Source organism: Prinia subflava, chromosome 12, assembly GCF_021018805.1.
Source record: "Prinia subflava isolate CZ2003 ecotype Zambia chromosome 12, Cam_Psub_1.2, whole genome shotgun sequence".
Classification (NCBI taxonomy): domain Eukaryota; kingdom Metazoa; phylum Chordata; class Aves; order Passeriformes; family Cisticolidae; genus Prinia; species Prinia subflava.
Genome location: NC_086258.1, coordinates 9,415,554 through 9,439,276, shown reverse-complemented (window position 1 = coordinate 9,439,276; position 23,723 = coordinate 9,415,554). Strand labels below are relative to the sequence as shown.

Genomic DNA, 23,723 nt, shown 5'->3' with positions numbered 1-23,723 from the left:
AGAACAGTTTGGATTGGAAGGGACTTTAAAAGTTCATGTTGTTCCAAACTCTTGCCAAGGGCAGGGAACCTTCCACTAGACCAAGCTGCTCGTATTATTATAAATATGCTTTTGTTTTGTGATTATTATTTGCTGCATTTATTGGCCAGTGCATGGCCAAGAGGGCTGAGAGGGATTCCACTGCTGTTTGAGGTACTGCAGGTGAGACTAGCTACCCTGCAACTTTTGGGGAAAAGGAGATGGGAGGGAAGAATTGTGTCTGAAGCCTAATGAGGACACAAGCACTTGCCAGATTTTAATTTGAAATACTTTCTTTCTTTTCAACCATATCCTTTTCCGCTGGGCTCTGCAAAGAGCAGAGCTGGACAATCATACGGGAAGCTGGGAGAGACTAACAATAGAGGAGGAGTGGAGAGGGGAGTGGAACCAGCCTGTCTCTTTGGACTCGAAATGAAACATGATAAAGAAACAAATTGCATGAAGGATGACTAACAAAGACAGCTTTAAAAATGGTTTCAGGGTTAGTCTTCTCCGGTTCGCAGCAGGGACAGCAGGAAAGGACATTCGGATTCACACATTGCCTAAGTTTTAGTCCGTCTCCCTTTCAAGTTCTCCGTCTGCTCCTACCACGTACCCAGCCACCCACACCCCGGGACTGCCTGCAAACCGACCCCCAGGCACGGCCACTTCTTTCTTTACAATCAGGCAGATCTTTTACAAGGGCTTTGAAAAATCTGTGAATTGTGCCTGGCCCTCCGCACGCTGCGCTCCCCGTGGGTGTGAGGGGATCCCCTGCCCGGTGTCCGTGCTCCCAATCCACCGGATCCCTTCTGCAGAGCAAACGCCCTGCCAGCAAAGCACGAAACCATTCGGTTCCTGCATCCTGCTCTGTCCCCGCCAGGGCCAGAGGGAGCCCGGGCGCTGCGATCCTCGGCGGGTGATGGAATCCAGAGGTTGGCTGCAGGCGCAGCTGCCCCGCAGGAAACAGCACAAACATCTGCACGGCCGAGCCGCCGGACAGAGCTCGGCACGGCTCTGCTCCAGCACTCTGAGCTTGGAAATCCGGCACGCTGCGAGCTGCAGCAGCCCCAGCAATCCCCACCACGCTGGAAAGTCTGTTTTCTCCGTATCTGCTCCCTGTCCCTCTTGAAAATGCAGTATGTGAATTCGAAAGATTGTAAAGGTTCGGCTTGTCTAACCTGGATCATCCACTTGCAGAGCAAGCTCCCAAAGGCGCAGGGAACACTTTGTCACTGCAGTGCCATTGCACTTTGGCAGATCCTGGTGAACCACCGAAGAGAAAGGTAAGTGGAAAACTACCAGGCACTTACCCAGGCCTCCACAGGACAGGGAAACAAGATCAGGACAGGAGAATAAGACCAGGACAGAAAAGCAGTGCTGAGGTCCCCAGCACAGTCAGCTGCTCCGGCAGCAGGGCGAGTCCATCCCCGGCTCCCTCCCCGGCCGGCTCTGCCCGGTTTGGATTCAGCTGCCCTGGAACCGCTCGCAGACTCGCGGACTGCGAGACTTCCTCTGCAGCTGATAGCGGGGTTATGAAAGTAAACTGGCTGCTGCCCTTTGCGAGGGGAGGAGGGGGCTGGGAAGCTCAGCCCCTTCCCTTCCTTTGTAATTCAAACCCTTCCTCGAGGCTCGGTGTTTTGGAGGGGAGGCATCTGCTCGCAGCCCCTTCCCCGCTGCCCAGGAGCTCGCACCGGTGCTGGCGGCGAGCCAGGCTCGCAGGCTGCGCTCGGGGTTTACATGACAAAGCAGCTCACTCCTAATTAAACTTCATCCAGCATTTTTCTGTCTCATACATAATTAGTGCAGAACAACAAACATCGAGGTAAGAAGGGAGAGTTTGAACACGGGTTGCTCTGTCTGCACCTCTGATTAATTTTAAGATTTCCTCTTTATTTATGCAGTAGCTATCTCCCATCACTTCCAAAATATTCCGTATCCACCACCCCCGCTGGGGGCTCTTGGCCTGACACCGCTGCCCAAGACTGGGCAGTGCTGGGAGCAGGGATGGAGCAGGGATGGAGCAGGGATGGAGCAGGGATGGGAGCAGGGATGGGAGCAGGGATGGGAGCAGGGATGGAGCAGGGATGGAGCAGGGATGGAGCAGGGATGGGAGCAGGGATGGGAGCAGGGATGGAGCAGGGATGGAGCAGGGATGGAGCAGGGATGGAGCAGGGATGGGAGCAGGGATGGAGCAGGGATGGAGCAGGGATGGAGCAGGGATGGGAGCAGGGATGGAGCAGGGATGGAGCAGGGATGGAGCAGGGATGGAGCAGGGATGGAGCAGGGATGGAGCAGGGATGGGAGCAGGGATGGAGCAGGGATGGAGCAGGGATGGAGCAGGGATGGAGCAGGGATGGAGCAGGGATGGCAGGAGGGATGGGAGGAGGGATGGAGCAGGGATGGAGGAGGGATGGAGCAGGGATGGAGCAGGGATGGAGCAGGGATGGCAGGAAGAATGGGAGCAGGGATGGCAGGAGGGATGGGAGGAGGGATGGAGCAGGGATGGAGCAGGGATGGAGCAGGGATGGAGCAGGGATGGAGCAGGGATGGCAGGAGGAATGGGAGCAGGGATGGCAGGAGGGATGGGAGGAGGGATGGCAGGAGGGATGGGAGCAGGGATGGAGCAGGGATGGGAGCAGGGGATGGGAGCAGGGAGGGAGCAGGGATGGAGCAGGGATGGGAGCAGGGATGGGAGCAGGGATGGAGCAGGGATGGAGCAGGGATGGAGCAGGGGTGGGAGCAGGGATGGCAGGAGGGATGGGAGCAGGGATGGCAGGAGGGATGGGAGCAGGGATGGAGCAGGGATGGAGCAGGGGATGGAGCAGGGATGGCAGGAGGGATGGGAGCAGGGATGGGAGCAGGGATGGGAGCAGGGATGGAGCAGGGATGGAGCAGGGATGGGAGCTGGGATGGAGCAGGGATGGGAGCAGGGATGGGAGCAGGGGATGGAGCAGGGATGGAGCAGGGGATGGGAGCAGGGATGGCAGGAGGGATGCCAGTTGTGCCAGAGGAGTGCACATTCCTGACCCCTCCCCGAGGCACGCTGCTGCTCCCAAGGCCTGTCAGTGCAGTGTCAACATCCCTCCATAGGTAACTGCTCCAGGATCGGGCAGCTCTGATCTTTATTACTTCCTGAAGGCAATTCATCTTTAAAGCTCAAACTATAGCTGCTGTCAGCTTAGCTCGCAGCCTCCTTCTATTGGTATTTACAAGTTACATTTTAAATTGGAAAGAAGTCCAGGCACACGGGAGTTTGTCCACAAACCAGACAGACGGGAATTAAAGCACATTCCCCTCAAATCTGCCTGAAATCTAAATTTTTATTATTAGCCATCCCCAGTGCAATAATAAACTCTAGTCCCTGACAGCAACAAATGGATCTCATCTCCATTGTAGTCCAATATTACAATAATCCACAGTGACCTGGTAAACAGGCTCAATCCAACAGATTTTACTTCACCCTGTCAATGAGAAAGTTCTGGCATATGACAGAAATAAAAGAAAAAAACCTGGAATATTTTGTTTAATTTTCTACAACCTCCTACGACTCCCAAAAATGTGTGTCTGTATTGTTCTAAGACACAAGGAGCTTGTTTTTCTTCTAATTACACTGGTTCAAAGTAATTATTCTCATTTATTCTCCATGTACATGAGCATATCAAAATAGGAATTGACCCAGCATCAAATATTCCCCGTTTTAGGAATTATTCCAGCTGCTCATAACACTGAAGGTCCGTGAGAGCCTGGGAGAATGTATTCACATGCTGGCTTATCTCTTCATTTCAGACCATTCATCATGCCTTGCCTGGAAGCAACAGTTAATTTCCAACAACTCAATGTCAAGATGGCAGTTTAAATCCTCTTGAGGATTGCCCCAGGAGAAGATTCTGTCCCAGTTCTTCTGCAGCCACTGTAGAGTCACAGCCTCTTTTGGAGTCACTGGGTTTTAGAGTGTGAGAGAAATAAAGGAAGAGTGAAGATGTGCTGGTGACCATCCCAACCCAAGGAAGGATCATCTCTGCAGAGCCTTCGGTTGGGATTTCAGTAGGGACAGAAATGAAGAGTTAGAGTGGTTTGGGTTGGAAGGGACCTTGAAGATCACCCATCTCCATCCTCCTGCCATGGTCAGGGACACCTCCCACTATTCAGAAAGGAAAAATGTGCACTGCCAGAAAATGCTGCATGTCCAGGAGAAGATTTCCTAGGGTTTCCCATTTACTCTGCATGTAGATTTACACAACTCCTATACAAAGTAGGAGATACTTTCAGCTTAGAGTGGAGGAGAAGGACCTGAGCCAACACCAACACGCTGGACCTTTCTGAAAAGGCCACATCCCAACCAGACCTGTTCCAAACAGCAATCCTGACAAAATCCCCAGGAAGAGCCCTCAGAGCGGAGCAGTCTTGACATCCCCTTCTCCCCTTTTCTGTCTCTTATATTTATTTGGATTCAGCTCCATCTCTTCATTCTCAAGTCCCTCTCATTGTGTTTTGCTGGTGTCGGTGGCCCTTTTACCAAGGACAGTCTGAATTGAACATTTTGGAAAGCAATGATTTAAGAAGCTGCAGGTAGCACGGCGGAGTGGCTGACGAGCCATCTCTGGAAATCAGAAGGTGTCTAAAGAGGGTGTTTACAAGCAGAATGCTGCTAAAAGTCTGCCTTGGTTGCAGATAACAAGGCTGAGACAATGACAGATTTCCTTCCCCTGGCAGCCAAGAGCAGCTCCCCGTGATTGCCTTGCCGTGTTTATCCAGGATGCTGGGAGAGAGCAGGCACCAAATATGCAATTAATTGGCAGTTTGCAAGAGCATATTGCCTAAAGATAAACAGAGTGGGTGATCGTGTCGTATGGAAAACGGCTGAGTGCTGCAGATGTAGTGTTGACCCAGTTTAAAAAAAAGAAGTTTTTTTTGTTCTCTTGGAAAATAAATGTACTGAAATGAATACTTTTTTCTTTTTGCAGGTCCCTCTGGCCTTTGAGTATTTTGTGTACGTAAGCCATTCCAGGATCTTTCTTAATCTGGAAGTACGTAGTAAATTATGAATTAGATGAAAGTTTTCCTGCTGACATCAGAGGTGCAGGGGTACACTGTGACATGGAGCTGGTGCTCTTCACTCCTCACAGAGGGTGTTTTGTGAGCAGGAGAAGACACAAGTGCTGGATTTAAGTGGGAATCAGGTGATGTGGAAGGAACAGAAGTGCCCAGGACAGCATGACAGGATGGATGTGGGATCAGGCCCACAGGGAGAAATGTTTTTTCACAGAATCACAGAATGGTTTGGGTGGAAGGGACACCTCCCACTATCCCAGGCAGCTCCAAGCCCTGTCCAACCTGGCCTCGAACACTTTCAAGGCTGGGGCAGCCACAGCTTCAGCGAGGATCTGGACCAGGATCAGGGGCTTGGCAAATGGAGAGTGCTGTGAGTGGGACAGGCTCTGGTTTCCAAATACAGATAACGTCAGACAAAAAGGCACAAAGATGACATGAAACCCAGAGTCAGGGAAGGAAGAAGATACGGGAGAAGACTGGATGCTGCTGAGGAGCTCAGGATAGGATACACACTGTGGAAAATACGCTGAGGCTGCAAAGGGAAGGGGAAAAGCGACCTGAACGTGATGCTGCTCAAGCTGGGAAGCTGGAGAGACAGAAGAAGGGATATCTGTGACATGATCTGAGCACAGCACAAAAGCTGTGGATCAAGTGCGAGGCACAAATGCTAAAGAGAGAAGCTCTCACTTTCAGGAGACAGAATTCATTAGGAGGAAAGTCCTTGATGTGGAATTTCAGACTTAATTTCTGCAGCTCCCATGCACAGCAATGAAAATCAGTGCCCTCACAGGACAAAAGGACACTCTTCCCTCTCATTTTTTATATTCAGTGCTATAAAACTCAATCCCAAAGCGTGTGATCTCTCACTTCATTTTACTGCAGCCACACTGACCTTACCAGCACTGATCAGACCCAACAGGAAAACAAGCCATGACCTGGCAACTTCTGTGCAGGGACAATGCACCGAGATTGCATCTGCCTGACCAACGTGATGACACCAAAAATGCCTTTACAAGAATTCCTGATCCCACGGAGAGATTGTTACAGCAGGCTTGGGCTTGTTGTGTTGCTGGATCCTTTCCCTGTGCCCAGGCTCTGAACAGAGTGGATGGGGTGCACTGCACACTCCACAGGTGAGGACCTTCCTTCCTCTACACCGAGGTGATTCCAGGTGAATTCTTCATGTAGGACTCAGTCCAGATTTCCTTTGCATTCCCCCAAAGACCAGGCGTCAAGGAGGAATTGGAACACCAACACACAAGCTTGATGTTTCAGAAGCATGGCAAAAATTCAGCAGCTTTTAAAAAAATCTTTCTTTTAGATCAAAGTTTCTGTATTTGGGTACCTAAAATTAGCTAGCAAAATAAGTGACATTTTATTCAGAGATGCAAAATTTCCATTGATTTTAATGGATTCAGCAACCAGAAAACTAGGCCACTTATTTATGTACCTACATAAGCATTTGAATCCCTAACTTGAAGGAGCCAAGTTTGTAAATGATGACCTTATGTTTTAAAAATCATGAGACAACTCTGCGTGCATCAGTCTGTTATTCCCTTTATTTCTGTCAGCAAGGCTCATTCAGAGGTAGATTTAAGCTGTAAAATGTGCCTTTAAAGTTTCCTGCAATAAGGTCTCCTCTATTTAGCAAAACACTTAGGCACAGCTTAATGTCTTCCCGAAGAGAAGCACTTGAGTGAATCAAGGCTAACAGCTTCCTCACAGCCCTCCTTGAGATGAGGAACGAATCTCTGTCTCCCCACAGAAAATTGCTGATCCTGATGGGAATGGCTCAGCAGCCTTGAGGATGTTCTGCCTCATCACTTTACCCTAGAACAGACTAACACTGCACAGGACTTGGGGCTGCAGAGCACAGCGAGGTGACAACACTGAGGAAACTCTCCATGGGTGTTCCAGGCCAGGATGGACGGGGCTCGGAGCGACCTGGGACAGGGGAAGGTGTCCCAGCCCAGGCCGGGGGTGGCACTGGATGGGTTTTGAGGTTCCTTCCAACCCAAAGCACTCTGTGATCCCAGGATTCTGCAGGGATGTGTGGTTTGGGCAGGGTGGAGGGAGGGAAAGGGCAGCAAGAAGCAGCAAAACCCCAAGCAGGGGAGGGCAGGTGTAGAGCAGTGAGGCACCATCCCTTGGCTGATGCAAAACCTCAACCTGTTCCTATCTTGTACCTTCTCTCTGTTAATCCTGTGCCACTGTGTGCCCCTCAGGAAACTGCCAGGTGGCTGCTTAAGGAAAGAGCTGTATAATTTACCTCTGATTGTTTCAAACACTTGGCAGGAAACAATAGATAAAATCTGACAGGACCTTCACAGTTAACAATGCAACCTAATGAAGTGAAGTACTGCTCAGAGAAATATTGTGACAGGTATCCATGGATTCAAATAAAGGAAAAGACGTGGTGGGGTAGATTGGGCTCTGCAGTCCTTCAGCCCTGACTGTAAAGTCACCAGATCTTCCCTCCCTCTGTCTGAATTGTGTCAGGCTGGTTTGATTACACAGCACTGAATGCAAGTTTGTGAAAGCACAGAAATTAAAGAATTTCCCAGAGAGGAGCTAAAACGAGTTGAGCTCCATTCTGCCACATTTTCCCATTCCTGCAGCTGTTTCCAGCAGGAGTTCAGCCCTGGAATGACACGGGGAGAACCCTGAGCCCGGACAAGCGCAGGAGCAGGGCTGAGCCGCCAGCAGGAGCTTTTGTGTGCAGGTGCTCCCAGCGACAGCGCTACAGGAGCTGCGCTCGGGGCTCCAGCCCAGCTCCCTCCTGGAACCTCGGGAGAGGAGTTACTGCCACTGCAGACAGCCACAGGCACTCGCTATTTTCCCTTATCTTACAAATTGCACTCAGAGCCTGAATTATTCAGAGCAGACTCCAGTGACAGCTCCCCGGAGCAGGGGACACAGACACAGATGGCGGCTGCAGTTTTTCCCGCGCAGGCGGATCGCGGTCCCCGGGGGGGTTTGGCCGGACAATTAGCACAATTTGTTAATCAGGCAGGGGGCAGTGAGGTGGGGCGCACCGTGCTGGGCACGCAGAGGGTGGAACCGGCCCTCTCCTCTCGGTGTGCTCAGAACGGAGGATGCTGAGAGGAGCTGCAGCCAGCCCGCCCTGGCAGGGGCAGACCCCAGCATGGACTGGGCTGGTTATTTGTGGTGTCACCCACTGGCTTGGCTAAAATGACATGAGAGACTCCAAAGTCTAATGGCCTCAAAGCACTGCCAGGGAGCTGTTCCCTGTTGTGATCTTTCTGCAGGCAAGGTACGATTTTCTTGGTGTGCTGTGAGGAGGTTCTGTGCACAGAGCAGGATCGATAACTTGATTATAAATCTATTTATACTTATATTTATATTTATATCTACACACTGCTGACTGTGACACAGCCCCGGGTCACCCCTCACTACAATATTTCTGCCTGCTTGGTCACCCTCCATGCTGCCAACCTCCTTCTGCCTTGGCCACAACAGAGAGAGACATTAAGCTACAGCTTTCCCAAAAATCACAGGCGAACAGAGCATCTGGACTTGGAGGCAAGTTAAACACTAGGAACTAATTTGGTTTCCATGGTGAAGGACTGCGAAGTTTCACTTACCCTAGGAGGAATGGGATGTTTCCATCTTCTGGCCTCAGGTAAAAGAATAAAGAAAATTACATCTGACTGGGAGTGGAGACAACTGACTGGAAGAAAACTACAGAAGAAAATGAAGGGGGGGAATGGTGCAGCTCCAGCAGCACTGCCTGAGTAACACCAGCGTGATGCACCCTGGCCCAATTTTTGTTATTGCCTGTCCAACTCTTTTACACAACTCAATAAAGGACGCTCTGACCTGCGGTGGGAATGTGCTTCAGCAGCTCAGAGGAAACAAGCAGGCAAAGCTCTGGAAAGGCAGGAGAATGGGAATTGTGGTGTGTGGAGCCACACAAAGCCAGGCAGGGCTCAGAGCCCGCTGTGACCCCTCTGTCCCGGTGCAGACTCTGTGCCCGTGGCCACCTCTCCCTCTGCACACACAGGGTTTATCTGCTCTGGACAAACCTAGGGAGGGAACATTTTCAAAGCATCTGGTCTGGTCTCAGAAGTGCCTTCCACACCAGGATGCAGCATTCCCCAACACTTCAGGCTAAAGCTGTTCATGGGAATGTGAGACGTGCCAGGCTCTGTATTTCTAATGGGAGCTGACACTGCCGGCACTGGAAATCAGATGGGAAGCAGTCCTCAGACAAGGAGACTGATTAAAAAACATAACTGACAATGGCAAATAGCTTAAAGGATTTAAAACCCCCCAAATTAAATCCATCCTCAACCCAAAAATAAAGCACACAGAAAATCTTTACTTTTATACAAGTCAAAGTTAATTTAAAGGCAAGGAAATGCTCTAAAGGTCATATGGATTTTTCACGTATCCATAAAGCTGATAGGCAAGGCTCTGTTTTCAAACTGCACTTGAAATTAATTTAAAATTTACTGATGTTTCTGAACTCATTAAACTAGAAATTCACAGGAGAAGGCAAAGAGGGGCAACTGGATCAGACCAAACATCATTTTCTAGGTGGCAAGAGGGAAGAATCCTCCTGCCTGGAGCACTGAAAAGATACCAGGAAGTGCCAGGTGCAGCCCCACAGCAGCAGTGTCCCCCAGGCAGGTGAGCACAGCCTGGCCCCACGGGTCCCTGCATGGCACAAACATTCCCACAGCAATGGCACCAGTTTTGTCTTTTGGTGTGTTGTTCTCCCTGGGTTAACCCCGTTCCATTCACAGAAGAAAATCATTCTTTGTGTGAGGAAACACACAGCGGGCTCGAGTGTGACACTGCTGTTACCACACCCCAGCAAAGATGAAAGAAACAATAATAATAGTAACCAAAAGTTTAAAAACATCTCTATGCATATTTCACTATGACAGATTTGCATGTTCATCTCCAAAACTGGGTGAAAAGAGTCTTAAAATATTGTTTTTGCTATTTTAACTGTAAATACAGGCAGCTTTTTCTGTCTCTACCTACTCAATGACACCATTTCAAGACTTTTTTCTACACTTTTGTTACACCAAAAGGGGAAAAATAGAAGGAAGGAAAGAAATAAAGTCCTGGCTTTTAACTAGTGAAAACTCAAAGCAGTCAAAGTTATATAATAATTCTGTGAAAGTCAGGGATGTTATTAGCATAGAGTGAATCAGAGGAGGTTCTGGAAAAGCTGCCCAGGCCAGGTGACCCTGAGCTGTGGCTGGAGCCATGCACAGTATTGAGGAGGGAATCTCTCTGAACCAACACGTTTGAAGGCTTCAGACAACCTGGATGTTGTGTTTGGTGACTCACAGCTTGTGGCAGCCCATAGAGACCTTTGTGTCTGCTGTGACTGTGATTAATCTCTCAGATACAGCCCCAAAATCCAGGTTTCAAAGGCCCCTGGCTGCAGCATTGCTGGGTCCCTGCCAAAGCTGCCACGGGCTCGGAGGGCAGGAGCTGCAGAGGGCAGGGATGAGCTGCCAGCTGGGCTGTGCCAGCCTGTGCCATGCAGGGGGACTGTCCCTCACCCCCAGCCCCAGGGGCTGCTCCCAGGAGGGAGCTCAGCAGCTGGGACGGATCCTGCTCTCATCTCCTGCCCAGCAGCTCAGCCTGAGCCCGGAGTTTCACTGCAGCCGCCACAGCGCAACCCACCACTCCTGTCCTGTGTCATTAATAAAGACTAAATAAACCACTTGGGAAGAGGGACAAAAAACTATCTCCAGTGTTCTGGAGCACACTGAGAGGCCAAAGGCAGGGGCAGGCACGAAAGGGAAAGTCTGAGGGGCCGAGCTCTGGGAACAGCAGCTTTGCAGTGTCACACACACAGGTCTGCCTGGCACTCCTGCTTCTCTAACAGGCCTTGTCTCACTGGGACTGAGCCTGGAAGAAATCTGCTTCCCATCTGCCTTCCTGAGTTTGGGTTGTGGGAAGTATTATTTCTTAGAGGATGAGGCAGTTTATTGGCCAGGGATATTTCCAGTGCATTTATTTTGTTGTTGTTGTGAATTTGGATTAGAGGCATCTCCTTCCTCCCGACAGTTGCTGGCAGCATGCTGTAAAGATATGATTAATTAAAGTGTGACTGTGAATCCACTCAGAGGCTTAGAGTTTTCCTCCTCTTAAGACTAAATAGAGAAAGGGCCACTTAACAGAGTTCAGACCTTGAAGCAGATTTCAAAGTACACTCAGTTTAGCTCAGCAGTTTAGCTCAGCACAACGAGGAGCTTCAACCTTCAATATTTAAAAGCTATGAGCCCTTGGAGGGAAGAGACTTCTGCCTCTGTTCCATCCCAAACACAGAAATAAATAAATAAGAGATAAATAACCAAGCCACACTCAGCAAGGACTCCAGCAGCAGAAATACCCTGCTCACCTGGGGGACTCCTCCTCAGCCTATGTGACATTTTTACCTTTGCAGGCAGATCAGCCACGGAACACACGCAGTCCTGAGGTTTTAGATTAAAACAACACATTCTGGCTCCTGCTCTGCAAGAAGCCACTGGAAATCCTGGAAGACCTTCAAAACTGAGCAGTGTAGTACTTGAAAAGGAGACACAGCTTGACTAAATTGAAAAATCTGAATTTCCTAACATGGACTTAAAAGGTGCTACTGAATCTTTAATGACTGCAAGATAGAGCTGGCTCAATCTGAGCGGGGCTCAAGGTCTTCTTTTGAAGAAGTCAAACTTAAAAAAAAAAATAAAATAAGGAAAATGTCTGCTACATTGGAAGGTCACAAAGGGCTCCATGAAACTCTCTGTCTCTCCCAACTCCGACTTCCTAAACGACAGTCACTTGTGACTCCGCAGCGCCCACTTCAACCCAGCATAATTAGCTGGGGAAGGAAAACACAGCAGCCTGAGAGTGCTTCTCTAACGAGAGGTTGTGAGGGGCAGTGCGCTGCAGAAACAGATGGAAAATGGGGCTATTTATTTATTTCAAGAGCACAGAATTCCTGTTCATTAAGTGGTACTTTTAAGCTGTTTGGTACCCACAGTTTCTGACAGGCTGATAGCTCGGAGGGATGGGTTGAGAGTGGGAAGAGCAGTTTTGTTCCTTACTGGTATCCATGGGGTCATTCCCAGCCCACTTTTCCACACTAATTTCCCACCGCCAGTATTATCTTCAACACCCACAGTCAGTTCCTCTGCATCCCTAATTCTGTTTTAGACAAGAATTCAGGCTACAGTGAAGCACCCAAACAGATGAGCTGTTAGGCAAAGCTGTAAATTGAGATGGTACAAGACCAAAAATGTAAATTTAAGATTAAATATTTAAAGTTTGGGTGAGGGAAAAAATATATAAAGTCTTTGAAAGAATAGCCATTATTAGAGATTATAAATCTGCATGCTAATTTATGTGGTTACTATTGACATTTTCTTTCTAATTCAGCTTTTAGCCCTTTTCTTGCATGCACACAAATTCTAGTTAAGAGCATTGTGATGTGCAGAAGGCTTAATCCAACAGAACCCCCCTAATATGCAATTTAAGGATTTCAGGTTCATTAACAGTCCCAGGAGCAGCTTGTTTAACAGTTTATTTCATGGGGCTGCGTCCATCTGAGACACTGGGTACAGGAATTGCCTTCCCACAGACACTCTCAGAATGTGGGGATGGAGCTCCTTTCAAGGGCATTCTCCACCCTCAGTCCATTTCCTGGACAGGTAAAAACTGCACAATCCTGGAAAGATCTGTTTCCCAGACATCCCAGCATGATCTGTCCTCTCTGCAGGCATTTTGGTAAGAAAATGAAATGAATGCCCAAACACTCTGTTTCTCATCAGCCATCGATTCACCTACTGGCAGTTTCAGTAATAAATTAGATCAATGTAATTATTGTGTGTGCACACAGATGTCAAATTACAATCACTATGATCAGATCAGCTGGGTGTTTCCTAGAAAAACAGTATTTATCCATATTTGGTAGAGGAGAGAAGGTTCATCTGCCCATCCAGAACCCAGAAGAGACAAATTTCCCAACGAGGTTTTGACACTGGACTAAATCCTGGAAATAATTTACTCTGGGAAACAAATGCATTATTTTTCTAGTTCTGTGCTCTATCCAACCACTCCTCTTCAACAGATCCAACTATTAGGAAGGCAAAAAATTCCCCAAACTTCGTAGCTTTCACTGTCCTGGAACAAGTCAATATTTTGTGGGCACAGTGCCCATCTGTGGTGTTGAAAGGCAGCAGCTGAGCTGAGGCAGAGACCCCAGAGGAAAGCACCAAGACCCCAGAGAACAAACCCTGTGCCCACCACAGGCCCCCAGACATCCTCCCCTGTTCCCCCAGCTCCCCCATGGACCTGCTGCTCTCAGACCTGCTCTGGGATCCGCTGGTGGCACTGGGAAGCCGAGGGGGCCTGCTGGGTGCTTGGCTCCTCCAGCACATCCTGCGGGCAGGGGCAGGGCTGGGAGCCTTCCCTGCTCCTCCAGGCAGCTGCTGTGACTGCAGGGGTGCAGGCAGGTGAGTGCCCAGTGCCTGCTTCTCCCCACCTTGCCTTCTGTTTACCTCTCAATTAGCCACCCTAAATTCCTTCACCTCCCCCCTGTTGACACCTCGGAAACACATGGTTATGAAATCCATCCTCTGTTATCTGTCAGCGACCCAGATAACAGCACTGCCCGTGCTCCACTCTCCCTTCAGCACCTCAGGAACTCCTCCTTCTCCAGCCAGAGCCGTTCCCCAACCCTGGATCCGATGCAGGCAGGGTTAGATCACACATCAGGGCCTCGTCAGACGCCGTCCCGAGGAGCATCCACCAGGGCCTGAGCCTACTTTGCTGCCTCCAATTCAGCTTGTTAACCATTCCCAAAAATGAGTATATTTTAATTACTGTTTTCTGAGAATTGGGATTATTTTCCTTCTAAATATATTCGTCTGATTATCTCCAGGATGAAATTCATTTGGTTAATTACCATCTTTTAATTTGTTTAAGACTGTGTTTCTGTTTCCTGCGCTGTAACACCTCCCTGCCAGCCCTGCCTGCATTTATTCAATGTCTGACAGATTCCCATCTCAGGGAACAAACAGAAGGTTTCCATAAAAAACACGCAGTGCCCCAAGCCCAGCAGGCAGCCTGTGATCCCTCCTGAAATCCAGGGGGAGGGAGGAGCAGCCTCAAACGTGGGACCCTCTCACCCTCCAATTCCACTTCCAATCCAAGCCCTCCTGGCACACCCCCTTAAGGAACATCCCACTCATGTGCCAAAGCACAGTTCTGTACCTGGATTGTTCTACTGTCATCTTATTACTACCCCAAAACAGCAACAGACAAATTCCAATTTCATTACCAAGATCTTGATTCCAGTCACTGATGTATTTACTGGAAGAACCCAAACGTAATTTTATTTCCAGTTTTCTAGGCTGTCCCAATAATAAAAAATACGATCTTCCATGGCTAATGCAAACGAACCTAATGGAGACATTAGGAGAAATCTCAGATATTCTTAAGCCAATAGAAGCACCACCCAAAGGGGAAGGTCATGGCACCTAATTAAATTATATACCTGGGCTTGAACAGCGGGAACACCAGGAGAGCACCCAAAAGCTTGGGAAAAGATGTTTGCATGGAGAACAGTGATGGTCCCAGCTGGGTGGACGTGGACATTCCTCTCCCCATGACCTCAGGCAGGCCCATTCCCATCTCAGTTTGCAGGGATTTTGCACAGGAGCTCGGGAGGCTCTCCCAGGGCTCCTCCAGTCCATGGCTGTGCCCCAGCTTCAGCTGCACCCACGTTTCTTTTCCATGCCAATATATTTCCATCTTACTCAGAAAGCTGTTTGTCCCTCAATAGGGCACATTTTCCAACCAGCTTTGTTGTTCTGCAAATTACGGGCTATAAAGAATTAATGGTGGAATATAAATCAATTTAGTTCACTGAGAGAGTGTGTGTTTTATGTGGTAGAGGTTTTCAAAGAAAAGTAATTAGTTGATTTGGCATTTTAATCTTCAGAAAAATAAAGAAGCTATTTTTCTCCTAAGAGGATGTGTTTGAACACATAAACATATGCTGCATTTTCTGAAACTATATTAAGAAATATTATTTATCGGTTAGATGTGGCTGATAACTATTCCTATTGTCTCAGGAAGATTCTTTATGATAAAGATTTCACTACGGGGTCTGCATTTCACTTTCCAAAATGCTGGACCAGAGGCTTTAAAAAGCAGCCAGGGAGGTGCAGTTCACTCCTGTCCCAGGTGTGTCCCTGTCACAGGGATGTCCTTTTTTCCAGGGATGTCCTTGTCTCCAGGTGGCCCCTCTGGTGACTGCTGTGTGGAGATTCCATGGCCACAGGGCTGACCTGTCCCAGCAGCTCATCCCTGCGTGCCTGTCCCAGGGACTGTCCATGGGGCCAGGCCAAAGCAGCAAAGAAGCACCAGGGAGGCACAAACCCTTCAGTGTGTGTGTGAGGAGGAGGCACAAACCCTTCAGTGAGGAGGAGGAGGCACAAACCCTTCAGTGAGGAGGAGGAGGCACAAACCCTTCAGTGAGGAGGAGGAGGAGGCACAAACCCTTCAGTGAGGAGAGGAGGCACAAACCCTTCAGTGAGGAGAGGAGGCACAAACCCTTCAGTGAGGAGCACCAGGGAGGCACAAACCCTTCAGTGAGGAGAGGAGGCACAAACCCTTCAGTGAGGAGGAGGAGGAGGCACAAACCCTTCAGTGAGGAGCAGGAGGCACAAACCCTTCAGTGAGGAGCAGGAGGCACAAACCCTTCAGTGAGGAGCAGGAGGCACAAACCCTTCAGCGAGGAGGAGGAGGAGGCACAAACCCTTCAGTGAGGAGGAGGAGGAGGCACAAACCCTTCAGTGAGGAGGAGGAGGAGGCACAAACCCTTCAGTGAGGAGGAGGAGGCACAAACCCTTCAGTGAGGAGAGGAGGCACAAACCCTTCAGTGAGGAGCAGGAGGCACAAACCCTTCAGTGAGGAGAGGAGGCACAAACCCTTTGGTGTGTGTGAGGAGCAGGAGGCACAAACCCTTCAGTGAGGAGGAGGAGGCACAAACCCTTCAGTGAGGAGGAGGAGGAGGCACAAACCCTTCAGTGAGGAGGAGGAGGCACAAACCCTTCAGTGAGGAGGAGGAGGAGGCACAAACCCTTCAGTGAGGAGGAGGAGGAGGCTCAAACCCTTCAGTGAGGAGAGGAGGCACAAACCCTTCAGTGAGGAGAGGAGGCACAAACCCTTCAGTGAGGAGGAGGAGGAGGCTCAAACCCTTCAGTGAGGAGAGGAGGCACAAACCCTTCAGTGAGGAGAGGAGGCACAAACCCTTCAGTGAGGAGGAGGAGGAGGCTCAAACCCTTCAGTGAGGAGAGGAGGCACAAACCCTTCAGTGAGGAGAGGAGGCACAAACCCTTCAGTGAGGAGGAGGAGGAGGCACAAACCCTTCAGTGAGGAGCAGGAGGCTCAAACCCTTCAGTGAGGAGCAGGAGGCACAAACCCTTCAGTGAGGAGGAGGAGGCTCAAACCCTTCTGTGCGTGTGTGTGAGGACAGGCAGAGCTGCCCTGCCCAGGAGCGCCCCAGCAGCGCAGGCAGAGCTGGGCTGATGGAGAGCTGCAGCCCCTCCCGGGGACTCTTGCATAAGATGCCTCTGCTTTGCCATTTGTTCTGTCCCTGGCTGCAGCCCGGGTGTCTGAAGCCAAAGGGCTGTTTTGTGCTTGGTGAGAGAATAAGCCTGTCCCACTGGTGAGTGTCATTTGCCCTCTCGATGTTTGTGTCACACATAAAAAGGATTCCACCTTCCTCCCTTCGCTGAATTTCCCACATTAACACTCTGGGTGTGTTCAGCAGAGCCAAAGCAAAGCCAGCCAGCCACGCATCTGAGTTTGCTTCCCCCCTGCTCCCCCAGAACAACTCATTTAACAGCAGCACAGCAATTAGAAAATCGATATTCCATTCTGACAGGACTGTTTTGGCTGCAGCACTGCTTAAGGAACATCTCTGGCAGCCTCATCTTTGCCTGGACAAAGGATAAGGCAGGAAGGACACTCCGGTGTTGGGAGATCTGATTGATTTAAGATGATTTCTCTTAAAGCCCACATGGTATTTGCAGACTGTTTCAGGTACAGGCAGTGTGGAGATGACATTCTCCTAATAAGCAGCTCTGTGCCAGGAGTGTGTGTATAAATACAGCTGCAGAGAAATGCAAGCTTGCTTTCTTGTTTAATATCCACCACCCACCTGAATAAAACAAAACCTGACACATGTCATAAGGAATTACTGGAAGTATGCAAGGCCCTTAGGCACCACAGCCCAATTTGTATTCCAGTCATATTAACCAAAAATAAAATAAATAAGTAACAATCACATCTTTGCCATGAAAGGATTTTCCAGCCATTCAAGCACTTACTACGATGCTGCTACACATTCCCGAGCTGGAAGTGCAAGGGCAGCAAAGGGGAGGGAAACAGAGACAAAGCAAAGAGCAGAAATCACAACGGAGAAATTAGTGAGATTTGCTGCTTTGGAATTTGTGCTGGAAGGCTCAGCCTGGCCCAGCTCAGCCTGGCCCAGCTCAGCCTGGCCCAGTTCAGCCTGGCCCAGCTCAACCCGGCCCAGTTCAGCCTGGCCCAGTTCAGCCTGGCCCAGCTCAGCCTGGTCCAGCTCAGCCTGGCCCAGCTCAGCCCGGCCCAGTTCAGCCTGGCCCAGCTCAGCCTGGTCCAGCTCAGCCCTGCCCAGCTCAGCCCGGCCCAGCTCAGCCCAGCCCAGCTCAGCCTGGCCCGGCCCTGCCGTTTTCTCCGAATTCTATAATTAGTATCCATGATTATTCCAGCAGGGTTCAGAACCCTGCCCATCTGCAGAGTCCAGGGTGGGAGCAGCCTGCTTTGTTTTCATGTTATTTAAAATAAGAACCGTAATTGCCAATTGTTGTGGTGGAAAACCACTCCCTTCTGGAGTTGGGCACGATGGAAAGCACTGTGTGGGCTCCACCTTTCCGAGCCACCAGGGAGAGTGGGAAAGCAAAAATTCCCCAAACTCTGAGCAAACCCACCCACCTTCCCCAGAAAAGTGAAAATCAGATATATGGATGCTAAATTAAGGAGCAGGAACTCCTTTTGCAGGGAACACGAGCGCTGAAAGTCGTCCAACGCAGGCTCCCGAGCCCATCCCACATAGCAGTCCCCGGTTTGTTTGCCTGTGTGTGCTGTTGTGTAAGCCATAATTATGCAATCTCACAGTTTAGCACTGAGACATTCCCAGCTCGTTCCAGCTCAGCAGCAGCAACTCATGGCCATAAATGAAAAAGCCAGAGTTTTTCCACAAATTTATTGACATGGAATAATGTGACCTCTTGTAGCACGGAAAAGGGCGGTGCAAAGATGAGCTCTGGGAAAAGGGAGCACTGCTGGCCAGAATTACCAGCACTGGACTTCTGGTTAATGCAAAATGAAGCCAGGGACATGTAGAACCTTTAAACTGGTTTGTGAGAGGTTTGTATAAACGGGATGCCCTGACACAGCCAAGGGGGAGATGTGTGACCTCAGGAGCAGCACAGCAAACAGCCACACAGACACTGCACTGAGAGAAAACATTTCCCAGTGCACTTTCTGATGGAAATGGGAGATAAAATCCCTGGACAAAACAGCCCATCCTCAGTCGTCATCACAAACTGCTGCATTTGATGACTTTTTTCAACTGCGGCATTAGTCACCCAAGTAATTTTTCAACAAAAAATGAAGATTTCTCAGCAGATTTTTCAGGTGAGACAAAATGAGTCTGATTTTGAAGATTCACAAATAGTTGTAAATAATAGTCAGATGCCAGGAACAGCTGTAATCAATGTTCAAATTGTTTCATCTCCAGAGGCATCCAATGGGTTTTGAAGCTCTCTTTATGTTAACTCAATTTTAGAGCTGAACACGGTTAGGAGGAGTCACTTCCCCCAATGTATTGTACTGACACCCAAGTGCAGCTCTTTATGTACCAGGAGCACAAATCAAATTGAATCCTGCGCTCTTTATGCACTGACATTTATAGAAAGAAAAACATGTCAGAGGAAGAGAAGTGTCCACAAAACCATTCAGGGCTGAGTGATGCTTCCTCAGCTTATCGGTGACAGGGGCTGTGGTTTCAACACATCACATGGAAGGAAATAAAAGTGCCGAGATGCAGGTGATACAGCACAGCCTGTTCTGGGAGCTGACACTGCTCCAGCCCGGGACTCACTGCAGCACCCACAACGCCACGGGCTCATTTGGAACAAAGCAATGGGCTGGGAGAAATCAGGGGCTGGGGAATTGTCACAGAATTCCAGACTGGTTTGGGTTGGCAGGGACCTGAAAGATCTTCCAGTGCCACCCCTGCCATGGGCAGGGACACCTTCCACTATCCCAAGTGCTGTCCAACCTGGCCTTGGACACTTCCAGGATTCAGGGACACCCTGTGGAGGCCTCCCCACCCTCACAATGAAGGATTCCCTCCCCAAATCCCATCTAACCCTGTGCTCTGTCACCTTGACGCCACTGCCCCTTGTTCCACCACTACACACCCTTGGAAAAATCCCTCTCTTAAATGTTTAAGGGAACTTGATATTTCTAAAACCTTCAGACTTGTGATTGGACTGGTGGAATTATTTAGGTCAAGCCATGCTTTGCATGTTAATTTGAAAAAATAATCAAATCTAACGTGAGTTTGAGAATGCCAGCGCCAGGACAGCCAGCCCAGGAAATTATTGATGAGCTTTCAGACAGGACTGAAGCAATTAAGAGTCACTTCTGGTTGCCTGAAGGCAGCTTGGTGACCTGTCCAGCTGCGAGGCAGAGAGAGAAGACCCCTGAGCTGTCCCTTCAGGGCCACATTCACACACAGGATGTTTTCTTCCATTTCTGGAAGTTGTTATTGGAAAATGTCACTATTCATTGCTGAGGTTCCCGGGATGCAGCAACTCTCATTACACCTAAGCCTTCTCAGCACAAAGTGCCACAGATAACCTGGATGCAATTGCTGCAGCTGCTGTTCCAGAGGCTGCACTCCTGCTCCGTGGGGGGATTCCCATCATTATTGGCTCTGTTATTTTATATCTCGCTCCTCTGTGTGATGCTGACTCCTTCCATTTGAACAAAAGGATGTGTTCCTCTGACAGGGATGAGGAGTTGCAGGGATGGAAAGGGATGCTGGAGGAAAGGCAGCAGGTCGTGATGTGCCTGGAGTGAGGGCATGGGAGCCCTGGAGCCTCTGGGGGAGCCCTGGAGCCCCTGGGGGAGCCCTGGAGCTTCTGGGGGAGCCCTGGAGCCTCTGGGGGAGCCCTGGAGCTTCTGGGGGAGCCCTGGAGCCTCTGGGGGAGCCCTGGAGCTTCTGGGGGAGCCCTGGAGCCTCTGGGGGAGCCCTGGAGCTTCTGGGGGAGCCCTGGAGCCTCTGGGGGAGCCCTGGAGCCCCTGGGGGAGCCCTGGAGCCCCTGGCCTTGGGGGAGCCCTGGAGCCTCTGGGGGAGCCCTGGAGCCCCTGGGGGAGCCCTGGAGCCCCTGGGGGAGCCCTGGAGCTTCTGGCCCTGGGGGAGCCCTGGAGCCTCTGGGGGAGCCCTGGAGCTTCTGGGGGAGCCCTGGAGCCTCTGGGGGAGCCCTGGAGCCCCTGGGGGAGCCCTGGAGCCCCTGGCCTTGGGGGAGCCCTGGAGCCTCTGGGGGAGCCCTGGAGCCCCTGGGGGAGCCCTGGAGCCCCTGGGGGAGCCCTGGAGCTTCTGGCCCTGGGGGAGCCCTGGAGCCCCTGGGGGAGCCCTGGAGCTTCTGGGGGAGCCCTGGAGCTTCTGGGGGAGCCCTGGAGCCTCTGGGGGAGCCCTGGAGCCCCTGGCCTTGGGGGAGCCCTGGAGCCTCTGGGGGAGCCCTGGAGCCCCTGGGGGAGCCCTGGAGCCCCTGGCCCTGGGGGAGCCCTGGAGCCCCTGGCCCTGCTGCTGGCAGATGCCCAGCACAGACCTGCCAGTGCTTTCAAGGAAAACAGGTGTACGAAAGATGTTTCTTCCAACAATGTAATACTGTACGTGAGCAAACACACTGAATAAGAAATGGCACAAAGTGGCAAAAAACATAGAAAACTGTTCAAAAGGAGTGACTTTAGCTGGGAAAGACAAGGAGACACAACAGGACCTTATCAGCAAATAATGCATGATAAAATCAGGAATGAATTCCTACTTCTGTTTACTGTCTTTTCTAAAATGGCCAAGGAATAGATAATGAAGATGAAAGATAATGGGCTTTAATAGATTAAAAACTGTCAGTGCTATAAATTATGTATCAGACAGTGTCTGTCTGTGGAACTCATTGATACGAGATGCAATTGAGACCAAAACCTTCACACCACTCAAACAGGATAATTGTTATTTTTTTAAGACAATGAACCTTTTTTTACCGTTCAGAAGAGAGAACAAAGCTCCCAAGTGAGGGAATAAGAGGCAGCTGGCCCTGGCTCCTTGGCCACCCCTTGGACAGGCTGGAGTGCCTCTGTTCCTGCCTCCCTGCTCTCGGTGTGTAACTGAGGGTGTGTGCAGGCTCTGCTGCTGTGTGAGAGGTTGGGACTGTGATTAATAAAGTGAGGGAGAGCCTCAACATGAGTGACTTTATCTAACGAGGGCGAGACACCCTGTACAGAGAGAGAGCTTCAGATATAAAGGCATCAAGGCAAACTTCTCTCAAGTGTGTGTCAGAGCAGGTATCAGAGGGCCACGATAATGAAAAAAAAGACAAATAATTCTTTGCCCTTTTCTTGCAGGCTTCACTCAAGGACTGGAATTGCTCTATGAATACATATCACAGAGCTGCCAACAGACTTGGGAGGCAGCACTGTTATACAAAGATCATAAGCCATGCTTGAGAGATGAGAGCTAAGAAAGAACCCAATGCTGCAGTCAGCTGATGAATTTTCCTATCTTATATCTTCTGTTAGAACATGTTTAAACAGAATCAAAATTATTACCCGCTCTGCAGGGCTCAAATGCCTGTGTAGATGAAGCTGGGAGTAACTGGTTAGAGGGAGAAGGATTGAGGAGATTAATGTGAGCTACACTCACTTCCCTAGATGGCTCAGAGAGCTTATAACAGAATTGGGATGCTGGAAAGCAATTAAAAGAACTAACTTAAATAAATCTCTGGTGCTGAAGGTTTGCCAGCATATACCTCTAAATTCTCCTCTGATGCAAGCAGGCCCCTTCCTCCAGGGATGTTCTAACAACCTCTCAGACAGCAGGATAATTATTGCAAAGTGTGACCCAGACTGTGGTTACTGGTATAATCAAAAAACCCCTCGAGGTTTCAAAATCAGACACAGTCTCCCCGGTGGAGCAGAGTTCCCAACTCCTGGTAACTGTTGTGATGACTAAACTTGCAATGACCCTGCCTGTGAGCAGGACAGTCCCTCTGGGGCTGCTCACCCTGATGGGTTTCCCTCTCCCAGACAGGATTCCTGGCAAGGAGCACACGCCAGGAGTGGCAAGGGAGACCAGAGGTAAGGGCTCACAGAATGACAGGATGTCCTGAGCTAGAAGGGACCCACAAGGATCACCCAGTCCAGCCCCTGGCCCTGCACAGACACCCCAACAATCCCACCCTGTGTGTGAGAGCCTTGTCCAAACACTCCTGGGGCTCTGGCAGCCTTGTCACCATTCCCTGGGGGAGCCTGTTCAGTGCCACATCACCACACACACCAAGGGGAAGAACCTTTTCCTGAAATCCAGCCTGAATCTTTCCTGGCAGAGCTTCATTCCATTCCCTCAGGATGGACAGAGACAACATCTAAATGCTGTTATCGTGAGAGTAGGACATGGCTGGTGAAATCCCTCCTCCAGCAGACCAGGCACTGCTGTTCCCTCACACCATTTTCTAAGGAAAACATGTTCCCCTGATATTTCAACTTCTCAAACTGAGTGTTTGATCCCTTGGGGAAGCTTAAGGACTGCAGTGGATTTGCTGGTTTCTGGTGCACAAGGAACTTCCACTGCTGGGATGTAAATCCTTGCTTGGTGCTAACGCGCAATCTCCAATTTAAGCAAATGGGGAGCAAGGGAAGAGATGAAATACTAATTGCAATCCAAATTGCTCCATCTTCCATCCACCCCCTGCCAACCCTGCTCCCTAATCCATAAGGTCTGAGTGATGATCAGTGAATAATTAATTCGGGGGAGCTGCAGAGGGTTCCTGCAGAGCCTCAGCGGATGCCAGATCCCGTTCAGGGACGGCACCGGGAGCGTCCGCCGGAGCCCCGGGGTGCCCAGCGCCCTGCAAGGCAGCACGTGGCCCGTGTCACTCACTAATGACACCCCGTGGGACAAACCCTGCCACCCACACAGGCACTGCACAAACAAGTGGCACTGCCACCTTCCCTGGGAGCGCTGGGGAAAGGCAGGAGATGCCACGATCCAGGGAAATCACGGACATGGCCGTGTCACGATTGGAACCCTTCACATGCTGATGGCACTTGGCTTTGCTTGGTGCCCGGGGGGATTATGCCCAGGCAGAGGATAAACACCACACTCCAAGATGAGCAGCAGCAGCCCTGAGCCCTTCATTGCAATCCTCAGAGCCAGGCACTGGTAAAAACTCTGCTCTCACCAAAAGAATTTCACATGTAAATCCTTCTCTCTCTCTCTCTCTCTCTCTGTGGACTCCTATCATCTAAAGTGCTACTATATAGCAACAAACACATTCCTA

General features: G+C 50.1%; 1 protein-coding gene across 6 annotated transcripts in view; it reads right to left on the bottom strand.

Annotated features, from left to right (window-relative positions):
- DAB2IP (DAB2 interacting protein) overlaps positions 1-23,723 on the bottom strand; it is a 154,827-nt gene that overhangs the window by 64,884 nt on the left and 66,220 nt on the right. The window contains exon 1 of one of the 6 annotated variants that reach the window (XM_063409538.1): positions 1,332-1,466. The exons of the other annotated variants lie outside the window; for them this stretch is intronic. The gene's annotated coding sequence lies outside the window, so the exon portion shown is untranslated. Of the gene's footprint in view, positions 1-1,331; positions 1,467-23,723 lie in introns of those variants that run through there. 6 annotated transcript variants of the gene reach the window in all.